This window comes from Bos indicus, chromosome 9, assembly GCF_029378745.1.
Source record: "Bos indicus isolate NIAB-ARS_2022 breed Sahiwal x Tharparkar chromosome 9, NIAB-ARS_B.indTharparkar_mat_pri_1.0, whole genome shotgun sequence".
Lineage (NCBI taxonomy): Eukaryota > Metazoa > Chordata > Mammalia > Artiodactyla > Bovidae > Bos > Bos indicus.
The window spans coordinates 80,433,547-80,445,720 of NC_091768.1; the positions used below are offsets into that span (position 1 = coordinate 80,433,547).

The 12,174-nt window shown below is 38.8% G+C and overlaps 1 protein-coding gene across 22 annotated transcripts in view; it reads right to left on the bottom strand.

Moving 5' to 3' along the window:
- The window catches only part of HIVEP2 (HIVEP zinc finger 2), a 220,818-nt gene that overhangs the window by 88,878 nt on the left and 119,766 nt on the right, over positions 1–12,174 (bottom strand). For all 22 annotated transcript variants that reach the window (XM_070796274.1, XM_070796281.1, XM_070796285.1 and 19 more), the window contains one exon: positions 8,740–8,852. The gene's annotated coding sequence lies outside the window, so the exon portion shown is untranslated. The remainder of the gene's footprint in view (positions 1–8,739; positions 8,853–12,174) is intronic.

Sequence of the window (12,174 nt, forward strand, 5' to 3'; positions counted from 1 at the left end):
GCAATCATGTGCGAAACCTATAGACAAATAATTGTACCATCTCTCCCATCTGGGCCCTCCTTTGTATTCTTATTACCACCAACTTAGTTCAGAAATTTATTACCTCTCATGGAGACAATTCCAATGGCTCTTTAACTTGTTGACCTCCAAGTTTTCTAAGTCTTACCTATGAGGTGAGGTATATTTCAAAAATATAATCCAATCACATCATTCCTTAGCTCAAAAGTGGTTCCTTAATGTCTACCAAACTGATGTGCTAATTACTCATTGAAAGCCTTCTATACTCTCTAAATCTCTAGGTATCTCTCTTTCCTCTTCTTTCATGTCTCTTCACTTACCAATGTTGTGTTCCAAACACACCAAGTTACTTTTCATTCCAATGACATCCACATTATACATCCCAACTTTTTGCCTATGTCATTATAATTCTCTCCATCTGTCAAAACCTTGCCCATCTTAAAAGCCTTCCTCAGGGAACACTTCTTGATCTCCAAACTCTTCCCTCCCTGTTCCCATGAGAAAATGCATGTGATTTCTTTCTCCCCTGAATTTGCAACAAATTTTATTTATACATTTCTGAGGTTGCTACTTAAGCCTTCTTATATCCAAGTCATGTATTTACTAATCTTGTCCCTCTTTTAGGTGTATAAACAACTTAAAGACTAAAATGAAGACTTACTCATCATTGTAGTCCTCCAACCACCAGAACACTAAATTGCATATGGCAGAAATGCCATAAATATTCATTGAATTTAACCGAATTAAAGCTCTTATAAATAGCCAAAAAAGTTCAGGTTCCATGTAAGAAGGATGAAGGCTCAAGCCAACTTAGTGTTGGCGTCTGTTATGATTGGTGTTCTCAAAATTTCCACTTAAGGCTGATGACAGGCTCAAGCTCTGCTACAGTCAATGAATAATTTATTTGTGCAAAAAACATTCTGTTAATGGGAATCTTTTTATGGCTCAAGATCTAAAATATATTTACTGCCCTTTGGTTATTAAATGTTTGCTTTAATCATTAGTACACAAGGTAATGACAAATTATAATTACAGGATCATTATATGCTTTTAAACTGATTGAATCAAGAATATCTCTGCTGAAATTCAGAAACTCCTCAGTGGATGGGGATGGGAGTGTATTACACTGGGACCAGCTGGCTCTCTGCTACCGCCAAATTTAAGAGCCTAAGGATGTTATTGTTAGAAATACCACCAATTGAGAGAACAACTTTTGATTCGAATGGCTAATACACACTGATTTGAATGGTTAATACACTTCTTCGAGTTTAGTGCTCAAGTAAAAATGCCCCTGTTTCCCTGAACTAGAGAGTCTCAGTTGAATGCCTCAAGCAAAGGGAAGAGGAAGTGCCTGTGTTTTTGCATTCCCTTGATTTTCCAGCCTGCACGAAAGTGTTTCTTTGCTGAGCTATTTCAGCAAGTCGTAAGGTGACAATGTTCATGCTTGTCAAAAGGAGAGGACAACTATATTTTTCCCAAAAGTTTTTATTTTAGGAGGCTGAAAGGTACACTTCTGGCTGCTGTGAGTACTCGGACAAGTACACATGTTCCTGGAGAGATGAATTTGTGGGGGATTTTGGCAGGGGTAAGGTTGAGAAAACCTAAAATCATCCTCAGCTCTTGGGAAATATTTAAGAAGCTGGAAGAACAGCAAAAAGAGGAAGAAAACTCAAGTCTTCCAATGATTTCCTGTTTCCAGCTATAAATCCTCATGGGAAAAAAAAGTCGAGTAGTAGAAAGTACATGTTTTTATCTACTTTTATCTCAAACTCAACTGGTACACAAATTCATCATCCTACAGCCCAAGCCAGCTTCTGGATTCACTTCCCTTTTTCTATTAAAAATCCTATTCAAACTCAAAGCCCAGTGTCATCACTGACAGCTTCTTCCTGCTCCCCGCCCCCGGAAGCACATGTGCACGCACACACACACACACACACACACCTCCTACATCCAATCAGGCAGCCCTATATGGGCCTGCTGCACATCCTCTCTCATCTTGTCTGTGTCCTGTCCACCCGTTGATTTACAATATTGCTGTCACTGCAATTCAGGCCCTCAACACCCATCTGACCCTCCACTGCACAAAGTCAGATCAAAGGTGCTTTGGTACAACTGTCACATTTTCATAGGTCAGGTCTAGGCACTGTGCCCTTGGGCATTGGGTGTATGGACTCCAGGGACAATTCTCAGAAGCAGTCACTTGTGGAGGCATCAGTAGAGTCTTAAAGGAAATACTTTGAGCTGAAAGTAGCCACAAAGGCATGAGGATGCAGAACCAAGAAGTGAGAAGCTAAAGAAAAGACTGGAGGAAGTTAAGTCAGAATTCCAGCACAGGGTAGTATAGCCATGATAGATGGAGTGTAATCTATAAAAATAAAAACACTGAATCACTATGCTGTACACCCAAAACGAAGGCAATATTGTAAATCAACTATACTTTGATACAATAAAAAAGAAAGAATTCCTTGAACTTGGGATTTAAGTGTTCACTAAGGTTTTCTTAACAGTGCTTTCATCTGTGATGTACGTGTGGGAGGCGAGGGAAAGGGCATAACAGGAGGTGACAGCTTCTTGTGTGAATTAATGTTAAGTGCCGCCTAAGAGGCTTTCAGGGACTCTTGCACCCACTCACCCCACCCGCACCTCTACCCCCACGCCATCCAACACAACCCAGCCTGATTCAGTTTCCTAAAGTGCAGCTCTGATGACATCACTCTGGCTAAAAAATTTTCAGGGACTTCCCAGCAATGCAGGCCAAGTTAAATGCACATCCTTAGTGCTAAGCCTGTGACAGCTATGCTCCACATTCACAGCACAGCTACACCTGTACCTTCTAGGAAGCCTCCAAACAGAGCCCACTGTTATTTTATCTCATTAAGTCTTTGCAGAGATCAATTATTTTTGTTCTCATGGTCAAGACAGGGACAATAAAATACCTTTGTAGGAGAATGTATGGAGTTTTGTTTTGTTTGTGGCTGGAGGGGGGGGGGTTGTTATTTTACTTCAAGACAAATTTTTTGCATTTGCAAAGATCACCTACAAAGCAGATAAATCTGTTCATGGCTCTCTGCTCAGGGGCTTTCCTGGTGTCTCATATGGTAAAGAATGTGCCTGAAATGAGGGAGACCCAGGTTCGATCCCTGGCTGGGGAAGATCCCCTGGAGAAGGGGCATGGCAACCCACTCCAGTATTCTTGCCTGGAGAATTCTATGACAGAGGAGTCTGGCAAGCTATAGTCCATGGTGTCGCAAAGAGTCAGACACGACTGAGCAACTCATACACACAAAGACTTGCTGATTCATCTCCCTACTATGATTAAAATTAAATCTGTGCCCAGGTACCAATTTGAAGCTCCCAAAATGAATCTTAGATGAAAGCTCATAATCAAATGTTTTCATTAAATTCAACACTTCTTTATGGAATATCTACTACTTGTTTTTCAACCACTATTTTTTAAGGCTGAAGAGGACACCAATGAAATAAAGATGCACTCTTTGCCTTCAAGCAGCTTACAGAGTGGCAGGTGTGATAAAAGTCCTACAGGTATCACTTTACTAAAAAGCACAAACACAAAAATATATACAAAAACATGACAGGAGAAAAATACAAAGTATTAATGGGACTCCAGGGTTTCTCAGCTGGTTCAGCGGTAAAGAATCTGCCTGAAATGCAGGAGAATTAGAACCCAATCCCTGGGTTGGGAAGATCCCTTAGAGAAGGAAATGGCAACCCACTCCAATATTCTTGCCTGGGAAACCCCATGAACAGAGGAGCCTGACTGGCTGCAGTCCATGGGGTAGCAAAAGAGTAGGACACCACTGAATGATTAAACAACAACAGCAAGGCGTTTCAGAGAGAAGAGATAAAGCATGACGACCTCCCTCGTGGGTGATGCTCCCCAATATCCAATCTAGTAATTCACAGTGAAAACTATAACTGCCAAAAGACCAGAATTCCAAAAGCCATTCTTGATCTACAAGGATGTTGCCTGGAGTCTATGAGATTCTCAGAGCAAGGGAGTGATTGGTGAATTTCACAGTATCATCAAGGAAGTAAAGGTGCATTGCCTTCAAGATTCCTTAAAACTGTGAGATCTGGTTCTTCCCCCAACCTCCATATGGCATCTACTCACATGTTTCATGCTAAAGAGAATATACAGATGATATCAACAAATCTCTGGTATTTGAACACTCCCAGCACACAGCACAGCACCGTCAACCAGACTGGTGACCTGGCATCGAATGACATGCCGTCTGAAGTTGGGAGAACCAGGGTTGAATCCTGCTTTTATGACTCACAAATGCTGTGACTTGGAGCAAACCATTCCACTGTAACCCCCAGAGCCTCCGTTTCCTCACACACAAAATTAAATGTAAGTAGTAGCCACACAATAGTTCTTGATTTAAGTGAGATCATCCAATGTGGAAGCCACTGGCAAACTGTAAAGCATTACACAAATAATTATTCAGGCCATCCTAGAAACAAGGCATATGACTACTCAGTTCCATTGTGCAGGTTCTCTGTGGCCAATACAAGAGAAGGGGTCCTGCCACACACAGCCATCCTACACTGCAAGTTAAAGGAAGGGGCAGAAAGGAGAGGCAGGAGGGAGTACCATGAAACAAGAGAAAATGAGAGAAAATCAGTCAAGTCTTTCAAATGGCTACAGAATGTTCGAGGAACAAAATGTGCTCTGCTCAGAATACTGGTTTAATTAATCTTGCTGATGATGAATAAATGAAGGGTAAGGGACTGAATGTATGAATGAATCTAGGCATAGTCCAGTGACGTGCTTGAAAAACAAAGCAGGAAGACTGAAATTTTATACAAGAGGTTAAAAATAATTTTGAAAAAGTGAAATTCTGTAGCCCGAGAAGCTAACAGTAATGAGCTCCACTCACACAGACTGTAATGACCAAACAAACCACAGTCTGTGGAAGAGTTTATAAGGCCATAGGTTTCATATCGGTTTAGTAAAACTCTCTTCAGCTAACTTAAAACATAAAGGACCCAACAGAACTGTAAGCACCTGAAAAACCTATAAAAATGGCTCCATTTAAAGTAAATATTCTGAAGGCCACAACACATTGAAGTTCATCAGGTCTGCTCTGAATTATATATAATAGCAGGAAAAGCTGTATCAAACCATAGAGAACAGAGTGCAAACCTTATTTGAAACCTCATCAAATCTTTATGTATATGCATGCATGCTCAGCCATGTACGACTCTCTGCGACCCCATCGACTGTAGCCAACCAGGCTCCTCTGTCCGTGGAATTTTCCAGGCAAGAATACTGGCATGGGTTGCCATTTCCCACTCCAAAGGATCATTCCAATCCAGGGATCGAACCCAGGTCTCCTGCATTGCAGGCAGATTCTTTACCATCTGAGCCACCAGGAAAAATGTGTCTAAATAAAATGGATTAAAAATCTTCCGTTTTATTTTCCATATTGGTATAAGTAATGACAAAAATAACTATAAAAACATATAAAGGAGCAGATGGATGGATGAAAACTGAGTCTGGGGAAATCAGAAAATACAGCAATTTCTACAGGAAATAGAATTACATAGTTTGGATTTTCTAATTCAAAGTAAGATTTTGATAACTTCTGACTCTTAAAATTACTATCATAACTGTAGAATTCTCAACAAATTAATTACTTCTCTGAAATCTGATTTCCTCAAATGAATATAGAATCCTTTATTCTTACTTTTCAGAGATGAAGCAGCTATAGCAAAAAACCTGACTCTGCAGAACATACTTGGTGAATGCTAACAATTTTCACCCTCCGTCTTATCTTTCCTTAGTGTAAAGAAGACATACTACTTACATAATTCTGAAATAATTGCATTCAATGCAATGAGAGCATATAACTCTGTGCACCTGATTTAAAGGTCTATATAGTCCAGCTACTAGTACCTGAAAATGAATAAGGTCAAGATCGGTCAAAAGCACTGGCTTCTTGAAGGACAATGGCAGGACGTGAAAAGTCACATTATTATAAAGTAATCTATATTTATTATCTTTTTACAAAAAATATCATAAAAGGAAGACCATCCTAATGATGACAGTCTTCTTTTTTTATCATGTAAAATTTTATCATGCAAACTTTCCCTTTTTATTTACCCTGTTTTCTATTACTAGCAATTTTGAGTGGGGGAAAATGGACACATTTAAAAAATTTATTATTTGAAAAAAAAAAAAATCCTTGCTTGAGTCAATGGACAAGACCAGGCTCACAGATAAAGTGATTGACAGCTTGCTGATAATGTCATATATGGCATGAAAAAAGCTGACTGGTTTCATATGCTGTGCTTCTTACCAAAACAAGCATTTGTTTTTATGGAGTATTTCAACAAGTATTTGGTTTAATGGAGAAGAAGTACTCATCTCTGTGAGCTATGTCCACAATGACAGGCTAAAGAATCAGTCATGTGATTAATAAAATACAATTACTGTTACGTTTAAACCATGATTGTGACTTAACCACCGTGAATCACCATTGTTATTATTACTACTAGTTACTGAGTCTCTACCACCTGCCAAGAGTTTAATCCTCCTGTAACCTTACGAATTAAGTTGTGTCCTTATGTAACTCAAAAGAAAAATTATTTTAAAATGCAGTGACTGACTTAACCAAAGATCTGACTTAACCAAAGGTGCTCAGAATTCACAGTGAGATAAGCAGGAAGGCCAACGTCCATTCTCACGAGGCACTTACAGAACAGTTTCCTAAACATAATTTAAATTAGGTCCCACCAACCAAATTTAACTGTTATACTCTGGGGTACTTTGGGAATAACTGTATAAGTCAATCCTTGTGAGCAGATGGAAAATGAAATGTGGCAGACAAAGACATTTAAGTGAGTAGTTCAGAGTATCAATTTTCATCTTCCATTATGGCTACTGAAGAAATTAAGGTTTTGCTTTTGAAACTTCTTTACCATTTCTCTTCCTGATGGGTTTTTCATCTGCTTAGCTGTTGTTGTTGTTGTTGTTCAGTGACTAAGTTGTGTCCGACTCTTGGTGACCCCATGGATGGCAGTACGCTAGGCTCCCCTGTCCTCCACAATCTCCCAGAGTTTGCTCAAATTCATGTCCACTGAGTTACCCTAAAAAATTTCCCAAAAGTACCATGTGCCCATAACAGTAAAAACTTGGTCACAGATGAATCTTGGGTCCATGAACCCATTCAAGCCACATGAAAAGGTTCCCTGGGTTTCCACACTTAACATCTCTGCACTCACTGGATGCTCAAAAGCTATTCAAACAAATCAAGTTCCAGGGAAGTTGCCAAAGGAAAATTATTCTAGACAAAGCTAAAGCAATTGTTAGCAATGCATAATCCGTATTCGACAGTATCCCTGAAACACCCCCTGACCCATCACGTCTGAAGATGCCCACAGGTAAAGCAGACACTGTTAGTTTGGTTTTGAAGTCTGTTCCCTGAATGGTTAGACACTTTCTTCTCATTTACCATCATTCATCAGATTTTTAAATACCTTCAGTTTATCCAGAGGAAAATTAAGTACCAGGCTGCACAATTTAGAATCATGAATAAAACATAGAATTTCAGAAAGTCAAATCTTGTGACCTGGACTAGGAATACAAAATTTTTTCCCTGTTTTCTGTTACTGTATAGAGAGTAAGCATTTGCCCAGTTAAAACCAAAATTACCAAACCCTAAAACCAGTATTGTTTAGATTTCTGACTTTAAAAATCTGTTTGACAGAGCAGGCTTTACTACACTGACATCTTAACAGTAACCAAAGTCCTGTTCCCGCTAAATTTTGGCTTGGCAGCCCCAAAATTTGCTAAAAGCCTAAACTTCCTGGTTAAGAATTCTGTACCTTAAGAGCATTCTGAAGTGACACAGTGCAATAAGGAAGCTGGATTAAGTAAGTCCTTCAGATTGCTATTCTTATCACAGAAACCAAGCCTTCGGCAAAACGAGAATAAGGAGAGTTACTAATTTTCTCAGGGGCTTCCCAGGTGGTGCTGTAGTAAAGAATCTGCCTGCCAATGCAGAAGACACAGGTTCAATCCCTGGGTCGGGAAAATGTTCCTTGTAGCAGGGGACCCCAACCACCTCCCTGTACCCCTGGGCCACACAGCAGAGGTGTGTGGAGGGCAGGCAGGTGAGCGAAGCTTCGTCTGTATTTACAGCTGCTCCCCATCACCAGCATTACTCCCTGAGGCCTGCATCCTGTCAGATAAGCAACAGTATTGAATTCTCATAGAAGCTCAAACCCTACTGCTCTTGAGTCATCCTGAAACCACCATCCCCTGTCCTCAGTCTGTAGAAACACTGTCTTCCACCAAACCAGAATGCTGGTGCCAAAAGGGTTGGGGACTGCTGCCTGATACCTTAGATTTGAATCTGATACGATACAGTACCGAATATGTCACTAAAAGTAAAATCTGATATTCTCACATTACCTCAGATTGCAACAAGCAAATAATGATTAGAACAGTAAATGAAAGGATCTGGTTTCAAACTATAAATGACAACATTTTCTAATCTTCTCATCTTTCTCATCAGGTTGGTTCTGCTGATGTGGTGAAGTTCATTTAGATAGCATCCTAGACATCTTTCACAGGTTTTGAGGGCCTCAAATTATGAGTTTCAAAATTTCACATAAAGCTTAATACCTGGCTTGAGATCATTTCAATAATTTTGAAGTCAAACCACATAGAAAGTACTTGACTCAACTTACCCAGTGGCTAAACGTTAAAGAATTGGTCAAAGAGTGTTCCAAACAAATCAATTCACTTAATTTTTCAAGTAGATCCAATTACTGTTGTCTTTTAAAAAATCCAAAGACTCCACCTATTGAGGAAAGAGAAAAAAACACAACAAAGTATAGCATTTAAACCAGAGGAGCATTATATCATCTATATATTAGTAACATGGAAATCAAAGCAAGATTATTATTATATATTCTAAGTAACTGTGCTACTTAAAACTGTAGAGCAACAAAAGCATCTGGCAACTAGATTAAATTTTCCAGTTTGAAAATAAAAAGAATGTTCAGGCACAGAAAAAGCAATAAAATAACAATGTGTGAGAGCAGAAGAGTTTATTTTCAGTACTGATTGGCACACGGAAGTGATGACTATATAATGTCAGTTAGGATAAGTAAAATTAGAGATGAGGAAAAGATGTAACTGACTACTTTGGAATTCTATTCATTGATTCTTATTAATTTACTGATGCAATGAAAATGTGGAGGTTGCAGTTCTTTACAGCAGGCAAGTCCTAGTTATAGGCAATCTCTCTTGAGGAATATAAATGAATATCCAGATAGATCATTTGGGAGAATTCACTAGCATAAATTTCCAAATCATTCTTAGACTGTTACACCCTGTCTCCCACAGAAAGTGTTTACTAGAGACCCATAAACAGCTTAATTATGGTTCATAAGTAATATCAGTTAATTCTATTCATCTTACCCATAGATGTGTATTTTCTGAAGCTCAAATATTAACTTGCTATCTTAGCTTCAAGAGAAAGTTTGACAGAAGGCAAAGCTATATCTCAATTGATGAGAACCTAAGATAAATGGGAATCTGGGAGGCTAGGCAGAAGAGTGAGAAAACTGGACAGCTTCTGGCTACTTCTGAATCAGGTCCTCCCAGGGTAGATTAAGTAACTTTAAAGTTCTAGGACATAAGACACAACTATATTCCAGTGAAAGTTAAAAACCTATTGCAAGGTCATAAATATATATTTTTATAATGCAATTTGGAATTAACCACATACTGTCACTCCCCGAGTCCCACTACACATATTGTTAACAGAAAAATTGAGTTACCTCAGTTGTAAAAAAAAAGGTTTAAATAGATTTGTTACCCACTATTTGAAGGTAGATGCTCCAACAAAACAAAACAAAATTGTTCCTGCTAATGGAGAAGACAAATAGTAATAATAATACTAAGTAGAAATCCCCAGTTCCCATGGGAAATGTGTTTTCACTTCCAAGACAACCAATGTCTAGATGCTAGTCTTGCTGCTATTCAAGAAATAGTTATCTAGGAAACTCATGTGGATATGGTCCTCATTAATGGTGATAAATAGCCTTAATTATTATTCTAGGGTTCTTGCCATAACTATGACGAGACAAATGTCAAATAGTTTGGTTATTTTAATTACACTGGACCATTACATTGCTTAGGTTTAGAGCACCTAAACAATGAAATGCAAAATGGTACAATGCACATAATTTTCACATTGAGTATCTAAGAGCTGTGCAATATTTTTTTGGCACTTTTCCAGGCCCTTTATGAAAGAGTTAGTTATACAAAGGTGCTTTCAAACAACGTTGAGTAGCTAGTGTCCTATCATGTCTGGGTTCTTACACGATGGTTTTGTGCTGTCATACTGTTTAGGCTAGTCGCTTTCTAGGAAAAATCTGGGGCACTGCCCATCATGATACAGAATGACTTGAAGACCCTAAGAATCCTTTCCTCATTAATGCTTCAATGTATAATGTGAAACTGACCTGTACAAGTGTCTAGATCTACCACCGCTCTGTTCATTATTTAGATGAAATATTGTTTTCTTAAATTATGTATTCATAGTTCTTGCTTCACTTCTTGCATCATTTCATGATTGGCCACCAAGCCAGAATCTTATTTAGGTTTTTCATTCACAATATAGCAAGTATGCTCTAGTTTCAAACTAACTAGGACTCTCTGAGTGGTCAGTGATTTCGAATTATTTAGGAATTTTTCAGCATGAGTGCTCCCTACCAAGCTTCAAAAGCAGTAAGTACAAAATATATTAATTATATGTATGGATGATTTAGTTAAATGATTGTCGTAATTTACACAGAAGGTACAGATATGTTGCCTGTGTAACAAGTGAGCCCCATGTTTGCAAACCACGATACAACATTCCCTAGAAATGTTCATTTCCTTAGAAATGACTAACAACTGAGAGATGATGGTTGATTCCCTATAATTCTTACACCATGCAGTAGTACCTATCTAAAATAACTTTGTAAGCTGATGAAAGCAGTTGAATCTACACCTCCTTCCATTCATTTTGTTTTTATTGCCTGCCTTAAAAGGAAAACAAGACCAAAAATAAAAAACAACCCCACCTCAGTCAGTGGTATTTGGGCTCCATCAGAAAATCTAAATACATTTGAACTTTGTATTTCTGTCAAGTATGTGGCCTAAACAATAGAGTAATTTATCATTAGCTAATATTTGATTGTGCTTGTCACCAATTGGCCTAGTTTAGTCATTTTTGTGTAATAAATCCATATATCTACAATGCTGGATTAGAGTGACTTTCTCTGGTTGAATGGTTCCCCATGTAATAGATAGGAACCATGCTCCCTGAATTGACAAGGCTACTCTAAGAACACTTCAGCTGTCCAAGCTGTTGCCACAGTGAACATAGTAAATTACTCTCTCAGGAGCATGGAAAACTACCCTTGAAGAGAATGAAGGGTACCTTGGAGTCAGTGTGTGAACTGTAATGTCTTCACAGCCCTGTGCTATGGATTAGTGGTCATGGAGATTCCTCCTTGCACTGAGGATGAGGCTGAGGCCCAGGAGGTTGCAGACACTTGTCCTGGGCCACCGCCGGGAGGGAGGTCTCCTGACTACTCTTCCACCACTTTCCCCTTTACGTCACAGAGCTTCTTTGCTTTCTGTAAGCAAAAGTTCAATAATCTTGACCAGGAGCTTCCTGAGGACCAACGACAGTAAAGACACTTCTCAATTTAGGAAGAGAAGATAATGGGTGCAAAGTGAGTGCGAATAGGCCCACAATTACCACAGGTGTCACACTACCCTCTTGAGCATAGTTATAGTCAAACGACTTCTTTGAAAACTTAATAAAAAACTGGCCAAGAAGAATAAAGAGACTGAGAATACCTTGAGACTCTTACATACCCAAGATATTTGGGCATATTTTGGCAGAGCTCCAAAATAACATTTAGAAAGCAGTGTCCTAACAGCCAGAGTTATTAGCACAGCTGCCTTACTGGGTCATAAATATTATTTTTCCTTATAAATACATAACAACATTGAAGACGTTTTCAACCAGAGAAGCACCCTTAATCCTACCATGCAAATGCAATCATATTCATTTAAAAAAAATCTAATCCAGTATTTATTTTCCCCCATGGAACCCGCTT